The sequence below is a fragment of the Pinus tabuliformis genome, chromosome J (genome assembly GCF_031772625.1).
Source record: "Pinus tabuliformis cultivar Carrire ecotype Pingquan chromosome J, CPIR1, whole genome shotgun sequence".
In the NCBI taxonomy this organism is placed as follows: Eukaryota; Viridiplantae; Streptophyta; class Pinopsida; order Pinales; family Pinaceae; genus Pinus; species Pinus tabuliformis.
In genome coordinates this window covers 627,264,698-627,277,320 of record NC_142295.1, presented here as the reverse complement: position 1 = coordinate 627,277,320, position 12,623 = coordinate 627,264,698, and positions in this window count along the sequence as shown.

Sequence of the window (12,623 nt, the reverse complement as noted above, 5' to 3'; positions counted from 1 at the left end):
GATGGATATATATATACAGGAAAAGTTGGAGAGAATTTGATCACAACACAACTCACATCTTCCTCTCTCATCCTAAAAAGTACGAGCTACCTGGAGGACGAATTTCAGCCACACGTGGGAAGGACGAAGAGGATTTTTCTGCTGCTAGGGTTTCTGCTGCTAGGGTTTCGCAGAAGTTTGACCAGCGTTGACTTTGGTCAACGCTTGGTCCAAACAAGCTGAAAACTTGTGGGAGGTTCGATTTTTGAAGGCCATACTACCTGGCACAAAAATCGAGGTCAAAGGGTTGACCGTTTTGCTGCTGCGTTGACTTTTAGCTTGCTGCCCCTGCGTTGACTTTTCAGGACAGCGTTGACTTTTGTAGAACTGACTTGGGTTGACTCATCTACTGGTTGGAGGGTTGTTGTGACACATGCTGGGCTGGCTGACCAAAGGAGACTTTGCTGGTTGAAGCATCCTGTTGACCGCCGAAACAAACACATACATTTTTCTTGTTTCTGATTTGTCTTCTGTAAGATCTGCTTATATGTTCTATCTGCATTTTGCTTATCTACTTGTATGATTGCTGTGAGAAAAGTGAAATTGCTCTTAGCATAGAACATCTACAAAACTTTACATGGTATCAGAGCTGAGGTGAAGACAAACTCTATCTATAGCAATCATCATCGAAGGAAATGGATTCCTCTAAGCTTGAATTCAGGGAGAATGACAAGCTGACTGGAAGTGATGACTTCCATGCCTGGAAGATGTTATTAGATCTCAAATTAGAAGATCATGATCTCCTAGATCATGTGACAGGGAAGATTCAAGAACCTCCATCAAATGCCTCTGCTGCTGTTAAACACAAGTATAAGAAGGGAGAAATCAGAGCAAAACTGCTGATCAGGGAATCCATAAATAAGAGTCTGGTTGCCTACATATCTGAACTAGGCACATCCAAGGAGATGTATGACAAACTGATACTTATGTTCCGAGTAAACAATGTGAACCAAGTGCTATTCCTCAAGAACAAGTTGAAGAATATGAAGAAGGGCCGAGACGAGTCTATTCAAACTTTCTTTATGAAGTTGACCGAAACCAGGAACAATCTGCTAGCTATTGGGGAGACAATAGTTGATCGTGAGATGGTTCTCACCGCACTTGGAGGACTTCCATATGAATGGAAAGTATTCACAACTACCATTCTCAACAATAATACCATCCCTAACTTTGATGAGCTTCTGTCTAGATGTATGCAAGAAGAAACAAGGATGAAGGAATTTGATAATGAAAGAAATGCTGCCTATGTTGCTCAATCCCGAAAGAAGAACTCTGGTGGTTCCAAGGACAAAGGAAGGACTAAGACTCAAAAGAAGAAGGGTAAATGTTTCACCTGCCATAGGACTGGACACTATGCTAGAGAATGCCCCTTCCAAAAGAATTCTCCCGATAGTGACGACAACAACAACAACCGAAGGAATGGGAATCAAAGAAATGACAAATCCAAAGGAAAGAGGAAGGCTCACTTTGAAGGAAACCATCCACCTTCTAAAAGGACCAGAAATACCAGGTATGAGGAGTCTAATGTTGTTGATAAAAGAAATTAGTATATTCTAATATCTGCTCTCTCAGCTGCATCTCCGCCCGACACTATGGATGTCTGGCTAATCGATAGTGGTGCCTCAAGACACATCACCGGATTCAAGGAAGCACTTTCTGACATGGTTGAAAGGGATACTAATCTAGAAATTATCCTTGGGGATAATGCCACTTATCCTGTGAAAGGGACCGGGACTGTGACCCTCCACTTGTCTCAAGGACAAGTCCTCCATCTACAAGATGTACTCTATGTACCCAAATTGAAGAAGAACCTTGTGTCTGTATCTGCCATGGAAGACAAAGGATTCAATGTAACTTTCTCTGATGGAAAGGTACTCATGTGGAAGAAGAGCTTCAAGGAAGCTATCTCAATTGGTTTTAGAGTTGGTACACTCTACCAGGTTGGAGGGAGTCCGTTGGGAGCTATGACTTGTGATACTATCCGTCAAACCGAACTATGGCACCGAAGATTTGGACACCTTCATTACAAGGCTCTTCCCGAAGCAAGGAAGGTGGTGACAAGGATGCCTGATTTTGGAAATAATCATAAAGGTGTATGTAAGGGCTGTGCTGAAGGAAAACATACAAGGGGGCCTTTCCCCTCAAGTGTCACAAAGACATCTGAGATATTGCAACTGGTCCATTCTGATCTTTCCAGTATGTTGCCTGTAACATCCCTGGGGGGATGTTCTTACTATATGACATTTACTGATGACTTCTCTCGCAAAACCTGGATATACTTCTTGAAGAAGAAGGATGAGGCTTTCATGTGGTTCCGTACCTTCAAAGCCTTGGTGGAAAATATGACCGGAAAGAAGATCAAGATTTTGAGGACTGACAATGGCACTGAATATGAGTCAAATGAGTTCAAAGACTTTTGTAGAGAAGCTGGCATTAAGAGGGAGACTACCACTGCATATACTCCTGAGCAGAATGGTGTTGCTGAACGCAAGAATAGGACTATTGTGGAAGCTGCCCGTGCCATGCTATGTGACCAGGGTCTTCCAAAGTTTCTGTGGGGAGAAGCTGCAAATACTGCTGTGTACATTCAAAACCGATGCCCTCATTCCGCTTTGGACTCCAAAACTCCCGAAGAGGTTTTCTCTGGTAAGAAACCTGATGTCTCACATTTTAGAATTTTTGGATATCCTGTCTATTTTCATGTGCCGAAAGAAAAGAGAAGTAAGCTGGATGCTACTGGGAAGAAAGGAATGTTTGTGGGCTACAGTGAGACTTCTAAGGCATATAGAGTCTATGTACCTGGTCAAAGGGAAGTAGAGATAAGCCATGATGTCACTTTTGACGAAGATGCTTCCCTGAAGAAAGTAGTAGATCTTCCTAGATCTGAAAAAAACCATGAAGAAAGACCTGGAAATCTGGAAGAACCCCAGGATGAGACTATGCCTGATGTTGAAGGGCCAATGGACCCTATTGATCCTTCCCCTTCTCTAGGAAAGAGGCCATCATGGCTTAGGGATACCCTCGAAGATGCTGAGGGTCATGCTGCCCCAAGGGGAACATTCCGAGAAAGCAAGAAGCCGTGTAGATACCAAGGGTATCTAGCTGCCATGAGTACTATTATACAATCTGAACCTGGATCTTTTGAAGAAGCCATCAAGCATCAAGTCTGGAAGGATGCTATGCATGAAGAATATGAGGCTATTATGAAGAATGATGTCTGGGATGTGGTCCCGAGACCGAAGGACAAATCTGTTGTCACCGCTAAATGGCTCTACAAGATTAAACATGGATCTGATGGGAGTGCTGAAAAGTTTAAGGCAAGATTTGTTGCCCGTGGCTTCTCTCAAAAGGAAGGAATTGACTATGACGATATATTTGCACCTGTGGCTCGATATACCACCATCCGATCCATCATAGCCCTTGCTGCTACGCAAGGATGGAGTCTTCATCAGATGGATGTCAAGACCGCTTTTCTGCATGGTGCAATAAAGGAAGAGGTGTATGTAGAACAACCTCTGGGATTTGAAGTTCAAGATCGAGACACTTATGTCTGCAGGTTGAAGAAAGCCCTCTATGGGTTAAACCAAGCACCCAGAGCTTGGTATGAGAGGATGGATAGTTACTTGATGAAGTTGGGCTTCACTCGAAGCAATGCTGATCCAAACCTTTACTTTAAGGTTGAGGAAGGAAAGCCTCTCATTCTAGTGCTGTATGTGGACGACCTCTTCCTGACAGGTGATGACCCTCTCATTCATCAATGTAAGAGGGAGCTTGCTGCTGAGTTCGAGATGAAAGACCTAGGAATGATGCACTATTTCCTAGGCCTAGAGGTCTGGCAGAGACCTGGAGAGATTTTCCTTTCTCAAGGAAAGTATATTGTGAAGCTTCTGGAAAGATTTGGGATGGTGGACTGTAAGTCCGTGTCGACACCAATGGAACTCAACTTTAAGAAGTTGAGTGGCAGCGCTGCAGGGCCTATCTTGGCCAATCCTACTGAGTATCGTCAACTCATAGGAGCTTTGATGTTCTTAGTGAACACCCGTCCGGACATATGTTTTGCAGTGAATACTTTGAGTCAACAGATGGTTGAGCCTCATCATTTTCACTGGGTTGGTGCCAAGAATCTTTTGAGATATCTTCGGGGCACGATAAACCATGGGCTGAGATACATTGCCAGGAGTGTAATACTCCGGGGATATACTGATGCCGATTGGGCTGGCAGTGTGGTGGATCGTAAGAGCACATCTGGATGTTGTTTCAATCTTGGTTCTGCTTCGATCTCATGGATGAGCAGGAAGCAGAAGTCGGTGGCTTTGAGCACCGCGGAGGCCGAATACATTGCTGCTAGTATGGCCTGTTGTGAAGCAGTTTGGTTGAGGAAGCTCTTTAGTGAGCTGTTCCAACATGTGCTAGATACCACTGTAATACTTTGTGATAATCAGAGTGGGATTCGTATGACTGAGAATCCTGTGTTCCACGACCGATCCAAGCATATTGATATCAGGTACCACTTTATCCGGGATATGGTATAGCGAGGCGCCGTAAGGCTCGATCATATAGGAACTGATGAGCAGGTCGCGGATATTCTCACTAAGCCCCTGGGGAAGGTAGAGTTCCTAACCTTCCGTGAGAGTCTTGGTGTCGTGGAAAGACCCTATGATGTGGGTCCTGTTGGACGATGAGCTCTGGGAGCTCTGGGGGGCTTTGGGGATAGCTTCTCGGAGCTATAAGCACTCAAAATGCTTCTGCCCCACCCTTGTGATTATTGAGCTGGTTCGCCACTCATTTAATCTGTGCCCCGTATGCATCCTACCCATTGAGTTCAGGGCTCATGGGAAGTACCTCTCATTTGGCCAATGAGGTGTGGAAAAGCTAGAGACTATTAGCAAAGACTGATGGACGCATCAGACATTGCCGTACTCTCTATCTAGGATGGCATGGTCCAACCACTTGATCTGGGATCAAGATTTGTGAGGTCTGGGACCTCTGGACTGATTATGTCAGTCGGGGAATGATGTCTTTGTGACTGACCCACTTCTGTTCTGAAATAAAGAAGCCAGCAAAGCAAGTTTCGGCGGGATGACTCACGATGTTAATTGCACTAATAGATGGAGTTCTCCCTAGTTGAGAGGGAGTGTTAAATTTGGACAACTAGGTCCAAACTCCATGTTCTGATGCTCAGATTAAGAGGCTAATATTTTTGTTGGATTCCTCTTTCTGAGAGGTGTAAAATCCATATAAAAATAGTCTTAATCCGATGAGTAGAACTTATATTTTGAATTTATTATTCTTAATAAATTATATGTGCAAAGGTCAGCCAGTTTTGTAATGTAGGCTCACATGCCCAACAGATGTGTCACACACCCTCATTGATGGATATATATATACAGGAAAAGTTGGAGAGAATTTGATCACAACACAACTCACATCTTCCTCTCTCATCCTAAAAAGTACGAGCTACCTGGAGGACGAATTTCAGCCACACGTGGGAAGGACGAAGAGGATTTTTCTGCTGCTAGGGTTTCTGCTGCTAGGGTTTCGCAGAAGTTTGACCAACGTTGAATTTGGTCAACGCTTGGTCCAAACAAGCTGAAAACTTGTGGGAGGTTCGATTTTTGAAGGCCATACTACCTGGCACAAAAATCGAGGTCAAAGGGTTGACCGTTTTGCTGCTGCGTTGACTTTTAGCTTGCTGCCCCTGCGTTGACTTTTCAGGACAGCGTTGACTTTTGTAGAACTGACTTGGGTTGACTCATCTACTGGTTGGAGGGTTGTTGTGACACATGCTGGGCTGGCTGACCAAAGGAGACTTTGCTGGTTGAAGCATCCTGTTGACCGCCGAAACAAACACATACATTTTTCTTGTTTCTGATTTGTCTTCTGTAAGATCTGCTTATATGTTCTATCTGCATTTTGCTTATCTACTTGTATGATTGCTGTGAGAAAAGTGAAATTGCTCTTAGCATAGAACATCTACAAAACTTTACACACCTTCTTTCACATGTTTTATTTGGTCCATAATCAAGGGCGTTGGGGATCCAATATTTGACGAAGTTTTCAAGGGTTTGACCAAGCCTATATGCCAATGCCTTGGACCTTTGGGGTGATTCAACATATGATGTGGCACTAGGGGAGCAAAGAGCAACAAAATAGTGTGGAATGCTTGGCCAAGTGGGATAGGGCATTATATATCGCGATGAGGTGCAAATGTTTCTTAGAAATGTATAAAAAAGTAGTCAATTAAAAAGTCGTTGTTGGAAAGGTCAATATAGCTAGTGGTGGAAGTTATTATTCCCAAGATGATGAAGATAAGGATAAAAAATAGTTATTGTAAGTCAAGTAATTGGTCTTCTATAAGTGGTAGGAATCTCCAAAGTGATTAAATTCATTTCGAAGACAAGTTGAATTTGAAGGTGAACGTTGGAGCAACTATGACTATTCTTTTTCATGTTGACTTCCAGACATTTTCGTGTGGAATGTTGGACTCCTTGGGATTGTGGAAGGCAATTCAACCTACTTGGTGGGCAAACTTAAAGCTCTTTAATGTAATAAAATATTATTAGTCTCATAAGTCGACTTAGTCTCCAAATTTTTTGTGGATGAAAAGTCAAATATTAGTATTTTAATGGAGGAGAGGACTAGCCATTAGCAATGAAACTTATAAAATTGCTAGCTCCTCCTCCCATTAGTGGTTGTTGACTGTGAGATTATTTAATAATATGCAATAGGTGCTCTCCGCTAGGGGTCAAGCCTTAGTGGCACCATATATATATATATATATATATATGGCATGTTTCACTCTAATATATGGGAGTGAAGAGACATAATCAATCCCTAACACGATAGGAGGGGAAACCCTTAAGCAAAATACCTGTGTATTGGATTGATTCTTCTATTCTCTTTTTATAGCTTTAGCTTATGGTTTATGCTTAATAGACTAACTTGTAGCTACAGTTTGGTTATTACATAGTTCTTACAATTATCGCTTGAACTACAAACGATCATGTGAAAGGGGAGATTCTCATCTCAACCTTAACTACCATTAAGAGGACATAAATCTAAGTGTTGGACAAGCCCTCTAGGGGAAATCTTCAAAAAGATTTGTGGGATATTGGTGGCACTATTGTTGTAGCAATTGGGCCATCTCGAAAGAGTAGATCTTCCTAGTGGAATTGGATTTATCACCTATTATTCTAGATTGGTTTGAATAGGATAGTTTCAACTCCAACTTCTCATCACTCTTAGTCCTCAAAGGAAAGTTGACAAAAAGATGGTGATGTATCTCTCATATATTTATCATATATATCTTTCTCACAATCGACCACATTTTCACACTTTCCATGGTAGTTCACACGTCCCAAGGCAAAGTAGTCTCGAAAGTCAAGCCTTAGTGGCACTATTATACACTCAAATATCTTTCCATGTGTGCAAGAATAATGTCAATTAGATTTTAGATGCAAAAGTTATCTCACAGAAGTTGACTTATCATGTTTGACCAACATGACTTGAGAGGATCCCACATCATCCCCCTTTACTTATGGAAAAGAGGTTAGCCACGTGGGACCTATTAATAAGACTCTAGGAGAGTTGAGTTTTAACGTATTTCAAGGATTGAATGTGCCAAATTTAACCCCTAGTTGGTCATTGAGTTGTGTTATAAATTGGGTACTAGGAGGAAAAGGGGTTCGATTCTATTCTAGTGCATTTTGTTCCATAGTAAAGAAGAGTAGTTGAGAGTGGATAGGGAGATGGATTGTTTTCTGTAGTAGTTCATTGGACATAGGTATGGCTAATTTTTATTTGCATTATTATTTAGAGAAAGAGAGAACATAGTAGCCTCACCTTCCAACTTGGTTTTCTCGTGAAAGGGTTTACCAGGTCATATCTTGGTGTTATTGCGGTTTGTGAGTGATTGTTTTATCTTTTTTCTATTTTTATCATTTATATATCATATGCATTAATAAATCCATAAATATAAGGAAAGTTAACCCTCATAGTATAGATTTTGGATTTCAATATATTATATTAGGTTTGTTGTGACAAACTATCTAGTGGAATACATGGTAGTTTACCGATCAAACTTCTTAGGAAGTCCACATGTTGGGAGTGAAAGTATAATGGCATGTTCAGTCCATGCTAGAGAACCCAAGCAAATAGAAAACCCCAAATTCACTTTGTCCTCTCTCGGTTGTGTGTAGAACGGATTGCAAATCTAGGCTTGAGTCACCTCCAAAAAGTATTTTCATGAACAAAACCTCTCCTTATTTGACCATCTACTTGCCTTTTCACCAAACACTCCCTTGATTTGTTGTTGCCTCCACTCTGTAGTTCACTTGGTCTCTTTTTCCTAAAATGTGTACACAATCCTTCACCACAGTTTCCTAGTGTCAGATGACTCTTCCTTGAGGTTAAGCATCTACTGAATTGTAATTCAATCAATAACGATAAATATGTGTTGTGATCATAATCTATTGGTTCATTGGTTACATATGTGAAATTATGGAAGTGTGTGCCATATGAGAAGGGTTTTTAAAGATTATTTGTCACTAATAATGTTTAAGAAAAAGACAAATTAAACCTTAATTTTAGATGATGAGATAGCTACCGCAATAAGAAATCTTCTGGGTGAAGCATTGATTTTTTTCTCATGTAACCCAAGTTTCTCAAGGATGGAAGGAAGAATATTATACTTATTATTTTCCTTTGCCTCTTTGGTAGAATCAAACATTGGACCTACTTTATTAGACATCAATGTCACCTCACTGTTCTTTGACAATGGAACCTTTCTTTCATCCTCCAAAAATCATTCTTTAGCTACAACTTCTCCCTTTGCTTTATCATTTTCTATGCTACCTACCTCTTAGATGAATTGCATACCACCTTTGGCTTCAACTTATCTAAGAATGGGCCCTTCACTTTTCAAAATATCTATTGGAGCTCTTTCGACTTTCCTCTAAACCCACATTCTAATTGATCTTGGATAATATTTCCAAACATGTCCAGTGACATGACAATTCAGGCATATAAATGAAAATTTCCAATAGTCCAATGATTGCATAAACTTCCATTTACCTCATCCTATCTTGATTTCCTCTAGAAGACCCTCTCAAAGGTCCAATTCCACCAATATTAACAACTTTCTTATCAACTTTGGACTATAAATTCACTGTTGTATCTATGAACTTGCCTTAGGCCATCTCTCATTGCCTTTAAAGCTTCTTTGTTCCAAAGTTCCATGGAAACACCTGGAAGTTTCACCCATATTAGTTGAGCAAACCTTTTTTCCTTCTAGAATTAAAACCTGGCATTCACTTCTCCAAATGTAGTAATGGTGTACACCAACACCATTTTATTGCTAATACTTTTTTGACATTACCCTCAGATTGAAACTCCAAGGCAAACCAACCATAAATTAGGATATGAAAATTCAAGGTACACCATAAAATCCTAACCATACCTTCTTCATCCATGAATGTGGAGAATCTAACAACAACGATTTCTTAATAAAGTTCCCTGTTAGGACTTTCTCCATTATAGAGGTAGTCTTCTCCATACCCACATGCTCACCCATGACCTACCTGACCTTCTCTTTTTTTGCTCTAATGCACTTCCTTTTATGTTTGCTTCTTAGAACCCCTTATTTTTCAAGGTTCCCCTCCTCACCCTGCTCCCGCCCCACCCCGCTCCCACCCCCACATTTCATGTACACCTCTAGGTTGTGCTTCTTATGAAAAAGCTCTTAATCCCCAACATAATCATGTACCACAACCTTCCTCAAAACCTGAGCTCAAAACCTCATTCTATACATGTCTTTCTAGAGCTTCTTCATACCCACATGCTCACCGATGACCTACCTTACCTTCTCTTTTTTTGCTCTAATGCACTTTATTTTATGTTTACTTCTTAGAACCACTTATTTTTCAAGGTTCCCCCCCTCACCTCCTGACCCACCCCCACATTTCATGTACACCTCTAGGTTGTGCTTCTTATGACAAAGCTCTTAATCCCCAACACAATCCTGTACCACAACCTTCCTCAAAACCTGAGCTCAAAACCTCATTTTATACATCTATCTCTAGAAATTTCTACCCTCCACCTCTACATGGATAATTTGTGATCGAACATGTGATAATAACTTTCTCCCTGACAACGTCTGACTTCCTTTAAAATTTTAATATTAGGTACCACCTTGAAATCATTGATGCCATCATACCATACCTTGTTAGCTTGATCAAATTAATTATTTGTCGCATCCTCCTCTATTGGAACCTCTGTTGAGTGTTTATCTAGATCTTCTAATGTTTGGTTTATAAGCTTTTCCTCTCTTGGAATCACCTTGTCTCCTATGGTTTAGATATAGTAAGATGACTTGATTCTTTACGTTTCCTCTCGCTAATCTTGACTTCTTAATTTGAATCGAGGACTCAAATCATATTCCATTTGTTGATAAGTTTGTCCCTAGAACATAAGGTATATTTGAGAAATACCTCCTCCCTCTTCGAGTAAGCCACCAACACCTCCATCGTTGACCTTCGCCTAGACATATCACCACACCACTAATTTACTTATTGTTGGATAGTATTCAATAATCTTTATCAATCTCCACCTATAAACATTGACTTTTAAAGGAATATAACCATTCGTAATCAAATTGTAAAGAAATTGCGATTGGGTAATCTTTATAGCGTTCCTAACAAGGCGAGGGTTGCTTAGCTAGTTCGTAAATGCACACAGAAGGAGTAATTTACATTATTATTTATTCCCTATGGAATTTCACAAAGAATTGGGTATAAAATTAAATTCAAACATACAGTGATCCACAATTGGGTGAGAGTGTATTTGTCCAAGTTTTGATGCGCTGAACGATTTCTTTGGATACACGTACTCTTCTTTCCTTCTGGTATGGTCCATGGGGAGTTCATTGCGTTCAATGAAATACAAAATGTTCAATCCCTCTTCGATTTGAGATTGAAAGGATTGTCAATATAAAATGTTCAATCCCTCTCCGATTCAAGATTGAAGGGATTGTCATAAAGATAAAATAAAATAATTATATTTATGTCTAATTATTGACCATAAATTAGGTCAAAAGGATTGTTGAGTACAATGATGTCTATACAAAACTAGAGAACCAAAACTATAGATACAATGCATGAAGTAACTAATATCTGGCTCTCGCAAAGAAGATCTAAGGGCTAATAAGTCTAAGGATCAAACCCATCTTTCCTAACATCCAAGGCTGAATGAAGAACACTAAAGAAACTTGACAAAGTTTGTTGGCCCGATGAAGCACTGGTGGAAAGTGCGGCCTGTCCACTAAATCGTTGTCTTGGGGAGTTCACTCGTTGTCGAGGTCTGGAGGAACTAGTCCATCTCCCAGGAATGGATCTAAGACGTATATGCTGCTGAGATCTCGTGTGGTTGGGTGAGGTCCAACAAATATTCACTCATCTAGAATCTGGATGTGTACTAGTATCCATCGATCTCTTGGTGCCCTTGTCTAAAGGTAGTACCCTGAAAAATGTCTCGATCCTCTGTGTGGGGTCCGGTCTAATGGGAGGCTGAAGAATATGCACTCGGACCCTGAAAGCCTCTTGCATATATAGGGCCAAACATCTCTGATCGAGATACCTGAAAAAGTCGGTGAGGGTCTAAGAATCTCTGAACAAGCAATGGAGCCTTCCTTTGATCTTGTAGTAGACAGGGCATCCAAAAATGAAGTGCACCTCGATCTCCACTTCTTGAAAATGACATGCCTGACAGATTTTGTTTGGTCTATCAATCTGGTGGTCCATCTCTACCCGAAGTCTATGAGAACCTACTCTGAACTGGCCTAGAGGAATGCGAAGAGCATGCATCGAGCGGCGAAGTGTACATTGGGGTTGAACAATGAGCCCATCTCTCAACTCCAAGAAGTGCTTAGTGTAGAAGGTCATCTTTGGGTGCAACCCTCCCAGAGGATTGACCGAGGTGACCTGGACAAACTGCCTATAGATGTCCTCCCTGATGATCTTGTTCAACTCCTGTGTAGTAGGTAAAAGGTGACTAGGTGCATCTAAGGAATATCAGAAAGGAGGGAGACGATCCAATTGAATGCCCACTGACTCTAAGAGATCTGAAACTCCTGTAAACCAACATCTGGCTCGGCCCGAGGGAGTAGAATGAACAATAGTCTCAGAAGAGCAATATGCCAAGTAAGGATATTGGTCCTTACTCTTTATCGAGTCTGCAAAGCTTCGGACACGATGCAAAAATGAAACCAATTTGAAGACCGTCTCAAGCCGAAAAGGATGAGCTCCAAACTTTGCAAGGATGATGTGTTGAGGTAATGTCTATTTTCATTTAATGATGCGGCGGAGAAGAAGAATCTAGACTCTCTCAGCTGAAGCCCAATTTGACTAATGTAAAGACGGTCCCCAAATCTCTGAGCCATACAGAACAGTGGGACGGATCAAGGTGTCCATGAGGCTCAACCTAGATGAGATGTCCTGGAAGTGATGTTGAAAGCACCGTCTCCTAAGAAGGGCTAAGGATCCATATCTTTTGTTGATATGAGGCTGAAGCGCTAGTCGCAAACTGAAGCG